Source organism: Desmodus rotundus, chromosome 1 (assembly GCF_022682495.2).
Source record: "Desmodus rotundus isolate HL8 chromosome 1, HLdesRot8A.1, whole genome shotgun sequence".
In the NCBI taxonomy this organism is placed as follows: Eukaryota; Metazoa; Chordata; class Mammalia; order Chiroptera; family Phyllostomidae; genus Desmodus; species Desmodus rotundus.
Window position 1 is genome coordinate 112,252,708 of NC_071387.1, and position 11,084 is coordinate 112,263,791.

The following is an 11,084-nucleotide window of genomic DNA, read 5'->3' on the forward strand; positions in this document are numbered from 1 at the left end:
AGAATTCAGAGAACCAGGCCGGGCACTCAAGAGATGAGATAAATAAGACACCCATGCCCTGGCTGGTGTGGCTCAGCGGATTAAGGGCAAGCCTGTGAACCAAAGGGATCGCTGGTTCGATTCCCAATCAGGGCACATACCTAAGTTGTAGGCCAGGTCCCCAGTAGGCAGCATCAAGAGGCAACCACACATTGATGTTTCTCTCCCTCTTTCTCCCTCCCTCCCCGTCTAGAAATACATAAATAAAACCTTAAAAAAAAAAAAGACACCCGCATTTTAGTCTATGAGCCTTATAACTGGCTGATTTCCATCTGCTTCTTGTGAACAGGGCAGCTTTTGTATCTGGGGTGGTTACTTACAGTCATGGAAACCAGAGGTTGTAGATGGCAATTACTTAATGAGGAATGTGGGGCATGAGGTGGAAAATCACTTCTGCTGAAGCATAAAGGAAATGAATAGGCATTTGGAGAGGCCTGGAGGGAAGAAGCCATCCCTGAGCTTCTGGCCCATCTGCTCCTTTTTAAAAATCTGCTGACCTCGTCCATCAGCAGATTCCATCCACAGGTATTTCTATTCATCACAGGATTTCTCAATCTCAGTGTTATTCACATTTGAGATCAAGCTTTACTGTTGGGGGCTGTCCCATGTGTTGCAGATTTTCAGCAGCATCCTAGGCCTCTGTCTCCTCAACCTGTGTGCTACCTACCCCTCTCCCCAGATATGAAGCCACAAATATCTCTAGACATTGCCACTGTCTCCAGGAAGCAAAATCACTTTCAGTAGTGAACCACTTGTTTTAGCCTGTACAGAGTTTAATTATTTTTTCAAATTAGTGTACTACCTTTAAAAATTAAGGAATATCACTTTAAATTCTGATTTCTGGTCTATGAAAAAGGCCAGATGAGTTGGCAACACTGAGCTCAGCCCCTTCCTCCAATGTCTCAGCCTCTGTTACCCTATAACCCCATTTCCTGTACTCCTGTCCTCTACCAACTCATCTTCTCCACTCACTCCCCTCCGGTCACACTAGGGCTTTTGCACTTGTTGTTCCTTCTATTTAGAAGGTTCTCCCCTAGACATCAGCATGGACTACTCCTCATCTCCTTCAGGTCTCCACCCAAACATTACCTTCTCAATAGATGTCTTCTTTGGTTACTCTACCTAAAATTTCAACACTTCTCCCCCCCAAATTTCCTATTCTCATTCCCAATTTTATTTTTTTCTCCTTAGCATTTATCTAACAGGCTATGTAAGCATTTTGTCTTTACATAAAATTTTGAAATTTTGTTCATCATGGATATTTTTGCGTTAATTTTTTTAAATATTGCATTCAAATATTATTTTTCTTGATCACTGAGGGGGTTTTTATGGCACCACCCCCTAGATTTTGCAACCAAAGTCAGTGTTTCATTTGTCTCATCCTAATCCTGGTACCATCACATTTGTTTACTTATTTCTCTTGCTTACTGTTTGTCTACCTCCAGCACAAGGTAAGCTCCAAGACGACAAAGTTTTTTTATCTGATTTGTTCTGGGCATTAGAGTCATGTCTGGTATAGTATTTGTGCAATGCATAGTTAACAAATAAATAAATGAATTCCTGCCAGGCAATACTTAACTAGAGCATACACTCAGCATCCTGGTTTCATTCTTAAATTCATTCATTTATTTGTTTTACAAACACATATAGGATACCTACTATATGTCAAGCAAGCACTGTGCTAGGTCCCAGGAAGAAAAAGGTGACCAATTCCATCTGTCCTAAAGCTTAGAGCTGAATGGGGACCAATTACAACACAGAGAATTAAGTGCTATGATGGAGGGACGCAAAAAGAGCTAGCCAGAGAAGGGGCTCCTCACCTCGTCTAAGGTGGGTATATTAGTTTGCTGGGCTGCCATTAACAAAATACCATAGGCCAGGTGGTTTAAATAACAGAAATTTATTTTCTCAGAGTTCTGGAGGCTGGAAGTCCAAGATCAAGGTACCCTAGGTTTGATTTCTTCTGACGCCTTTCTCCCTGGATTGCAGATGGTCATCTGTGTATGTGTGCGCACATGTGTCTGGTGTCTCTCTCTCCCTGTGTCCTAATCTCTGCTTCTCATAAGAACACTAGTCATATTGGATGAGGCCCTATCCCAGTAAGCTCATTATAACTTAATTATCTCCATAAAGACCTTATTTCCAAATATAATTATATTCTGAGCCACTGGGGGTTAGGATTTTAAGATGAATTGGGGGTGGGAAGGACACAATTTAGTGTGTATCTGTGGGTGTAGATATTACAGAAGGCTTTCATGAGAAATGTACATATTCTAGTTTCATGGAACCAAAACTTTGTTCCCATAAATCAAAAGAGACACATTCCTTATCCATAGTCATTTATTCTACAAATATGTAATGAGTATCCATTAGCTGCAATCACTCTTCTAAGCCCTAAGAATACAGCAGCAGTAAGACAGAGGCAGCATAAAATAATTAATTGTAAAATTGCCACTTAATTGTTATTGAAGAAGATATAAGGAGTGTCAAAAGAATTGGAAATAGGGGAACCCAACCTAGACTGGGGATCAGTGGAGCTTCCCTGTAGAAGTGAAAATTGAGCCCTAGAAAAAGGAGCTGACTAAACAAATAATAGAAGTGAGAGAGGGTATTTCAAACAGAGAATGCAGTATATGCAAAGGCCCTGAAGTGGGAAGGAATAAGAAACTAATAATGGGCCAATGGAGCTGAATTGCAGAGTGTAAGCTGAGAATGAGATGTGATGGAAAAGCAACAGCTTGTTCACACAGGATCCTGTGAACGTTTTAGTCTGAACTTCATCCATAGCAAGTGAGAATGAAAACCATCTACCTTCATCTGGACATGGAGATCCAAATCACTTCTTACTGTCTACTTGAACATGATTTTGTGCTATTCCTCTGACTTTCTTCAAAAAGAAAGCACAACTTTCTTTTTCCAGAAGTCTCCTGCCCATGCAAATGAGCTGATATTCATTCTAAAAACTTGAGAAGGACCCATCAACTCTTTCATTTTTAGTCCTTTATCACAAAATCCACTTTGGTGTGCCCACCAGTCCTGAACTGTTGTTGGATCATAATCCTTATGCAATCCTAACCAAACCCTCCCTTAAAAAGACCCCATCTTAAATCAAACTTCCAATTCCCATTAAATTCTGACCCTACCTTTCCCCCATCTGACACACAGTCATTGCTTTGTAAGCCGCTGTTCTTCCTTACCACTCTAAGCAGTAAACTCGGCTTTGTCTTATCAACAAATTGTGCTCCTTATATTGGGGAGGGGCAGGGGGCGGAGCTTCAGACTAGAGCCATAAAGGAAATGTGAACAGGGAAATGACAAACACATGTAACAAGTCTGGCACAGAGTCAGGTCAAGAGAACCTCTACAAATAGGACACTTTGGTAAATAGTATCTGGTTTTTCTTGGTGGTCACCTTCAAGCTATCTGGACAATTGGGAAAGAACAGACCAAGTCAGTGGGAGACAAGGGAAACAAATACCATACAGGAGTCAAAGGGAGGCAAATCCAGGAACGATGCTACCACACCCATTGTTCTGCCTTTCTCCAGCAGAATCCAGATTTTGAATTCTTTAAAGGTGGTTTTAAGTTGCTGTCTTCACATATACACTGAAAATTACACAGGTTGTAGTGTTGTCTTTAATCAAGTGAAATTGCACCATAATTTTGTTTAGTCATTAAAATGTTCTACAGCACATCTTGTCAACAAGAGTCATTTAAAGGGTTTTAATCAGTCTTAGTCAAACTCAAACAAGGTAGGTGTACAACATTCATAAGAAGACAAGTGAGATGTGAGATGCCCAGGACAGGCAGCCTGAGCATCCTGCATTTACTGCATTCGTTGCTCTCAGAGCTGTTTCTATGCCACTTGCTTTTCTCACAGTTCGCACTTACCAGTGTTTATATTCATCACCATGTCCAACTTAGCTTACACACAGCAGTCATTTCCAAGGACCTTAAGGTGTATGTGCATGTGTAGGGGTGGGGACAGGAAGACAGAATATGTGAATAGGTACTATTACCCAACAGCATGCAGGCACTCTCTTTGGATTTAATAATAACAATAAAAGAATCATCCCTTATGTGCCTTTATCTTCCAGAAGATACTACAGGCCATGCAAATTCTGTAAGGGTTAGGGACCCCTCAGAGGAGGGAATAACCCAGAATTCACTGTTGGAAGTAGAACATTAATGTGTCATCCAGACTGAACATCTAGCCCAGCCTTCTCTCCTAAATTTTACTATTTCAGACATCTATTCATGACTATCTCTTAATGCTTTTGCCAGCAATAATAGAAATCCCAACTCAGACTGTTTGAAATGATAAGAAAATTTTACCAAATTGGCAGTTAGATATCCCCCCAGAATCCTCAACTGGACATGTGTAAATAAGCCCCATGAGAGAGTCTGCATCCTGCAGAGGTAAAGAGTGTGGATTCTGGGCTGGCCAGCATGGGTTTGAAGTCCTGGCTCTGCCATTTACTAGTTATATTATCTTATAAGAAAGTCACTTAATCTTCTGGGCCTCATGCTTCCAGCTGTAAAATGGGGATCATGATGGTCACCCCTTCACAGAGTTGCCGGGAGGATTATATGAATAGATGATTGTAACCTCTTTAGAATGGTGCTTGGTACTGTGAGCTCCATGTGCATTTACACCTTATTTACCCCCTGAAAGCCACTCCCAAACCTGGTCCCTCTCCTGGGTTCTCCATCTCAGGAAATGGTGTCATTCTCCATGCAGGCACTGACACCAGACTGGGCTACGTCCCCACAGTGTTCTGTACTTCTTCCTTACAATTCTTCTCCCATCAACTCTAAGCCTGAGACAGTTGAGATTTTGTGTGTCTTGTTCATTAGACTGGCACACAGTATTGAGTGAATGAATGAATGAAAAGAAAGAAAGGGAGGAAGGAAGGGAGGGAGGGGGGAGGGAGGAAAGGAGGAAGGAAGAAAAGAAGGAAGGAAGGAAGGAAGGAAGGAAGGAAGGCAGGCAGGCAGGCAAGACTGAACTGGAGAGTGAGAGACTTGGAAGTCTCATGCAGTTAACAATTAGAAACTTTTAAGTTATAAGAATCTAAATTAATGATGATACAGAGGAAAAGCCATTCATTGCTTTGCTTGCTGACATACTTGATGAAGGTGGTAAAGGGTTGTGTGGGTGCAACTAGGATTACCTTTTTCTAGTCTGCTTGGCTTTTCTTTAGGATGGTGGGGAAACAAAGCCTACCAATATCACTTGGAGCTACATGATGGGTGGAGCTAGAGGTGTTTGGAGGTGTTGAAGAAACACTTTCTTGGAAAGAACTTCCTCAACACTTCTGAGTTTTCAACTACTCAACTTTCTTAAGGTCAGGACCATATTTCTAACTACATTCTGGTGTCCAATCAAACATCCTTCATACTCTTAACTTGAACAAGTCAAAAACTGAATTAATTTCTCCCCAAATCTCCTTTTCCTTTGTGACAATAACATCCACCTAATCACCCAACACTTCAAAGAAGTTATTCTTGATTCTACCCTCACTCTCAGTCTCCTCTTGCTCCATGGATATTGAATTGAAAGTGAGATCAAGGGTTGTTCATAAGCTACCTAGGTGAGAAGTGTGGAGAGTTTGCTACTGAGAGCTTGGCCCAAGGAGAGGGCCCCATGTGTGAGTTCCCTTCTCTGCCAGACAGAACACCCTGTGCTCATGGGCAGGGATCCAGTCAGCCAAGAGAGTCTGTGTTGTCATAAAAATAGGCACTGCAGTGAATATGTCCTGACATAATTAAATGCCTTTTCATTGCTTATGGGCATTAAAAGACATTCCAGTTGTAGTCTGTATTTCCTTTGTCTTCCTCAAGGCAGGCTAAAAAAGATATTGTCACGGATTTTTCTCTATCATGACTTCCTAAGCTTTACAGAGAGCTCTCTGACTTGTGAAAAAGCTAAACCACACTCATTTCAACAGTGCACACACTGTGAGGCCAACAAAGGCCAGTTTGCCTGTGGAGGACCAAACTCTCCACCATTCAGTAGGCTGTGGATATTCAAGGGGCCCATTATGTGTGATCAGCATATGATCATGGTTTAGATAAAGGCCAATCTCTTTACCATGGCCACAAATCCAAGTCCCTACCAACTTCTTTAGCCTTCTCTCTCGCTTTGGTGCTAACACATTCTATTGTGGGCCACACTGATCTTTATTTTTTTTCATTTCCTCCAACATATACTAAATTCCCTTCTGCCCTGAGCCTTTGTACAATCTTTCTTCTACCTGGAAGGTTCACCTGGTTAGAGCTACTGTCCCTACAGACTTCAGCTCTAACATCACTTCCTCCTGACCCTTAACTGACCCTCCAACAGGTCAGTCCCCCATTACAAGCTCTCAAAGGCTTGTGTACCTCCAGTGTTCATTTAGATTTATTTGTGTGATTCTTTCACTTATGTCTGTCTCCCCCACTAGAGTTTATGTTTCTTAGGGGAGGGATCTTGTCAATACATTCCCAGAATCTAGCACAGCATCTGACATGCAAAGAGACGCCCCTGAAATTTTTGTTTGTTTAATTAATTCATTACTTCCTGGCAGTTCACTAGGCACTGGAGACACATAGATGAATCAGATACACACAATTAATTCTCAAGAAACCCATAGGCCAGTAAAGGAGATGACAGGAATATACAAAGCCACAAAAGAATGCCATTAAAACATAGAGTTAAGCCCTGACCAGGTAGCTTGGTTGGTTGAAGCATCATCCCATACACCAAAAGGCTGCGGGTTCAATGCACTGCAGGTTGCAGGTGTGATCCCTGGTCAGGGCAAATACTTTAGGTTGCAGGTTCAATCCCCAGTCAGAAGCGTATGGGAGGCAACCAATCAACATTTCTTTCTCACATCGATGTTTCTCTCTCTCTTTCTCTCTCCCCCTTCCTCCTCTAAAATCAGTAAAACATTCTCAAATGAGTATTTAAAAAATGTATAGGTAAGAGAGGAATTTTTTTCCTACAGGGAATCAGGAAAGAAATAGAGAAATGATAGGTGAGCTGAACTTTGAAGGCTAGATTGGATTTGGACCAATAGGGAAGAGAGAGTGACAAGCAGCAGGAAGAGGGAACTATGAAAAAGATACAGGGTGAGAACATGCAGAGGGTTAAAAAATGAAGGTGAGATTTTAATGTGCTATGGCCAGTAATCTCAGCCAACCTAGCATTGAGCATCACCACTCCAGAATGTTCCCAGAGGGACTGGATATAGAAGGTTTGCAGATAAGCATGGAAGATGATTTTATCAAAAGCCACACCTGGCAACCTCAGTGCAGAGCTCTGAGCTGAAGCCAAGTTGGAGTTCAATGCACAGGCTTAGAGCTCCCACTTCCCACCTACACCTGAATCCAGTATGCAATTTCCACCACCTTCCATGGCTGCAGGATGCCCTCACACTTAGTGACCTTCATACCCAGGCCTTCTGTGACCAGGCTTAGTTTGGGTATGAGCTTTTAATGACACTGTCCCCCCCATATGTAAACAATATCTCCTGCTCTAATGCATTCAGTTAGCATTCTAGTCCCTCCAAAAGCACTGAAGCAGGGGACAGGCCGAGAGGATAACGAATGGCAGGTAAGTGTCATGGGATAGGAGGTAGGTGTGGGGAGAGAGGAAGGAGAAGGCAGATTATTTCCTTACATAGGGGAAATAATGGAAAACAAAGATATTCTTTCTGGTTTTGGCAGGAAAGTAGAGGGAGGCCAGATACAATGTTCTCTCTTGACTTGATTAACTCTTATTCAAACCTCAAAAGTAAACACAGACTTGCCAACTCCAAAAGTTTCTTCCCACCTCTTTGGTTATGTATTTATTTATTTTAATTTTTTAAATTTTGTGGTTAGACCACTCTACATAAGATCTATTATCTTAGCCAGTTTTAGATAGAGTAGTACCCCCTTATTCATGGGATATATTTTCCAAGACCCCCAGAGCATGCCTGAAATAACATAGTACTAAACTCTATATACACTACTTTTTTTCCTATATATAAACATCTATGATAAAGTTTAATTTATAAATTAGGCACAGTAAAAGATTTTAACAGCAATAACTGATAATAAACTAGAACAATGGTAACAATATACTGTAATAAAAGTTACATGAATGTGGTCTGTCTCACAAAATATCTTATTGTACTGTACTCCCTTTTCATTCAAATGGAGCACTTTACAGCTTCTCTTTGGCCTATCAGAATTGCCAGCAGCACTACTTTTGTGATTTGGGGCCATTATTAAGTAAAATAGGGATTAACTGAATACCAGCACTGTGATACTTTGACAGTTGAAGTGATACTGAGCCAGCTACTAAGAGACTAACAGGTGGGAGCATCTATAGTGTGGATATGCTGGACAAAGGGATGATTCACATCCACAGCAGGACAGAGTGGGAAAGCACGAGATTTCATCATGTTACTCAGAAAGGTGTGCAATTCAGAACTTATGAATTGTTTACTTCTGGAATTTTCCATTTAATATTTTCATGTGGCATTTGAGTACAGATAACTGAAACTGTGGAAAGTGAAACCACAGATAAAGGGGGACTACTGTATGCAATACAGTATAGTTAAGTATAGACCCAATACTGTACAGTAAATCTCCAGAATGATCATACCTAAATAAAATGGTGTAAAAAAAATACACAGGGCAGGTATAATTTGAAATAGCTCAGTAGGCCTCCAGGACCGTCTCCCCTTTGATGATTACCTCTTCCTAGCACTGAGATCCTGGGGTTTGTGGACAAACAGCTGTCGCTTGTCACTTCTTTGCTTACAGTGCATGGGAAACTCTTCTTTCACAGAGAAGAAAACAGCTCATGAAAAAAATGAGGCATGGAGTTGGCCTCTTTAAAACTCTGTCTGCAGCAGCAGCGTTCATGTCGCCACTCAGCTAATCCTCCCTGTCCCACCTACTTCTGACGCCAGGCAGGGTCAGCCCAGCAGCCTCTCAACACTGTGATCCACTATGCAAGTTGGGACCTCAAAGCTGGTTAGTTTTATATTCACCCAGACTCTGCCCATTTTCTGACTCTCACTCCTCCTCTTAGCCTGCACCCCTATCCTTTGCTCAAGCTTTTGTTTACATGTGGCCCCATCTTTCATCATAATTGGGTTTTAAGCAGCTTTGAAGTGAGGACTAGAGTCTTATTTATCTGTATATTCTCCCACACAAACGCAAAACTGTTCCCACCAAATTACAATTACTCTGCACAATATAGTGAAGTCCTGGTTTTCTTATGTAACTCCGAGTGGCCTTGGGTGAGTTACTTAATCTGAACTTTCACTATCTGCCCTCTCTGGAGGGCTATAATGATACAATCTCCTAGGGCTTTTGTGAGGATGAAAAGCATTCATGGTAAGAGTGCAATATAAATTAGGTTTTATTATTAGGCGCTCAGTCCATGTATTTATCAAATAAAACAATTAACAGAACTCCCTTTTATGGGCTCTATTTGGCAGTAAATGGATTGTGTGTACATGTTCAGACTAGGATAGGTAAAGAGATGGGGAAAGGCAAATAGAAGCCTTCAGGTTGTCTTTACCAAAGCCTGTTAAGAAAAAAATTGTCAACTTGAGTTTGGGGTTTAGAATAAGAACAGTGAGCAGAAAGATAAATGGAGATGTGTCAGTCTTCTCCCAAATCTAGGGCATTAGCTCATTTCCCCTTTAAAATAAAATAGGTCAGCTAAGTGAAATTGTGTGCTTTATCTAAAATATCCTATGTGTGTTTCTGAGTGTGAGTATGTGTGAGAGATGAAGAAAGGAAAAGAGAGAGACCCAGCTGGGGAGCTCTGAAGGGAAGGATTTCCCTGTACCCGTGTCTTTATAACAAGTCTCCTTGTGGGATCTCATGTCTTTTCACGTGGGAATTACAATCATCAGCCATATAATTCTTCTGTTACTGCTATTCTGTCTGTTTTGTTCAGTAGAGCATCCTGCTTAAGAAATAAACACCATATGATCTCACCTTTAAGTGGAACCTAATCAACAAAACAAACAATCAAGCAAAATATACCCAGAGAAATTGAAATTAAGAACAATCTGACAGTAACCAGAGGGGAGGTGGGAGAGGATAATAGGGGAAAAGGGGAGGAAGGGTTTTCAGGAACAACTGTGAAGGACACATGGACAAAACCAAGGGGGGGTGGAATTAGGGGAGGGAGGTGGGGATGGCTGGGGTGTGAGGGAGTAGTGGGGAGTAAATGCAGACAACTGCACTTGAACAACAATAAGATAATTTTTAAAAAATAACTTTAAAAAAAGCTTTGCACATGTGGCAGTATCGTAGCTAATGAGGTTTATCTGAGGCACAATTATTGCTAATTAAAAATAACTTATTAAAAATAACTTAATTAAAAAAAAGAAATAAAGTCAAAGAGATCTGGCTTCAACCCTAGTACTGCCACTCACTCTGGGTAATCTTGGACAATTTACCTCAATCCCTTTGAGTCTCAAGATCTTCATATATAAGATGGAGTCAATATTTCCTAAATTGTTAGGTATGGGGAGATTAAGCAGCATCATATATATAACAAACTATAGAAATGATCCCTGAAAGTATAGTCTTAACATCATATATATAAAGTGGCATGCACATAGAAAGGGCTAAAAATAAAAATGCATCTGCTAGTCATAATAGCAATAGTAGTATTTGTAGCAGTAGCAGCAGCAAAAGGCGTAGCTACTATAGTACTAGTGATAAAAATAGTAGTGATAGAGTAACAATAGTAGTAGTAACGACAGTGGTAGTAGTAATCATAGCAGCAGAAGCAGTAGTAGTAAAAGTAAAGTAGTAATAATAGTAGTAAGAGTAGCAACAATAGTCATAGTAATTATAATGGTAAAATAGTAGTAGCAGCAGTAGTACCAGTAACAATAGTAGTAGTAACAATAGTAGTGGTAGTAATAGCAGTATCAGCAGCATTAGTAGTAAGACTAAGAGTAGTAAAATAGTTGTATCAGTAGTAATAGTGGTAGTGATAGTACTAGCAGCAGCAGTGTTGACAGTAACAATAGTGGTAGCAG

At 40.8% G+C, this 11,084-nt stretch overlaps 2 pseudogenes; one reads left to right on the forward strand and one right to left on the reverse strand.

Annotated features, from left to right (window-relative positions):
• Nucleotides 1-10,320: 10,320 nt before the first annotated feature.
• On the forward strand, nt 10,321-10,404 carry LOC112315074 (U4 spliceosomal RNA; annotated as a pseudogene).
• Nucleotides 10,405-10,545: 141 nt separating this feature from the next.
• LOC112315069 (small nucleolar RNA U3) lies at nt 10,546-10,626 on the reverse strand (annotated as a pseudogene).
• Between the last annotated feature and the right edge of the window lie 458 nt (nt 10,627-11,084).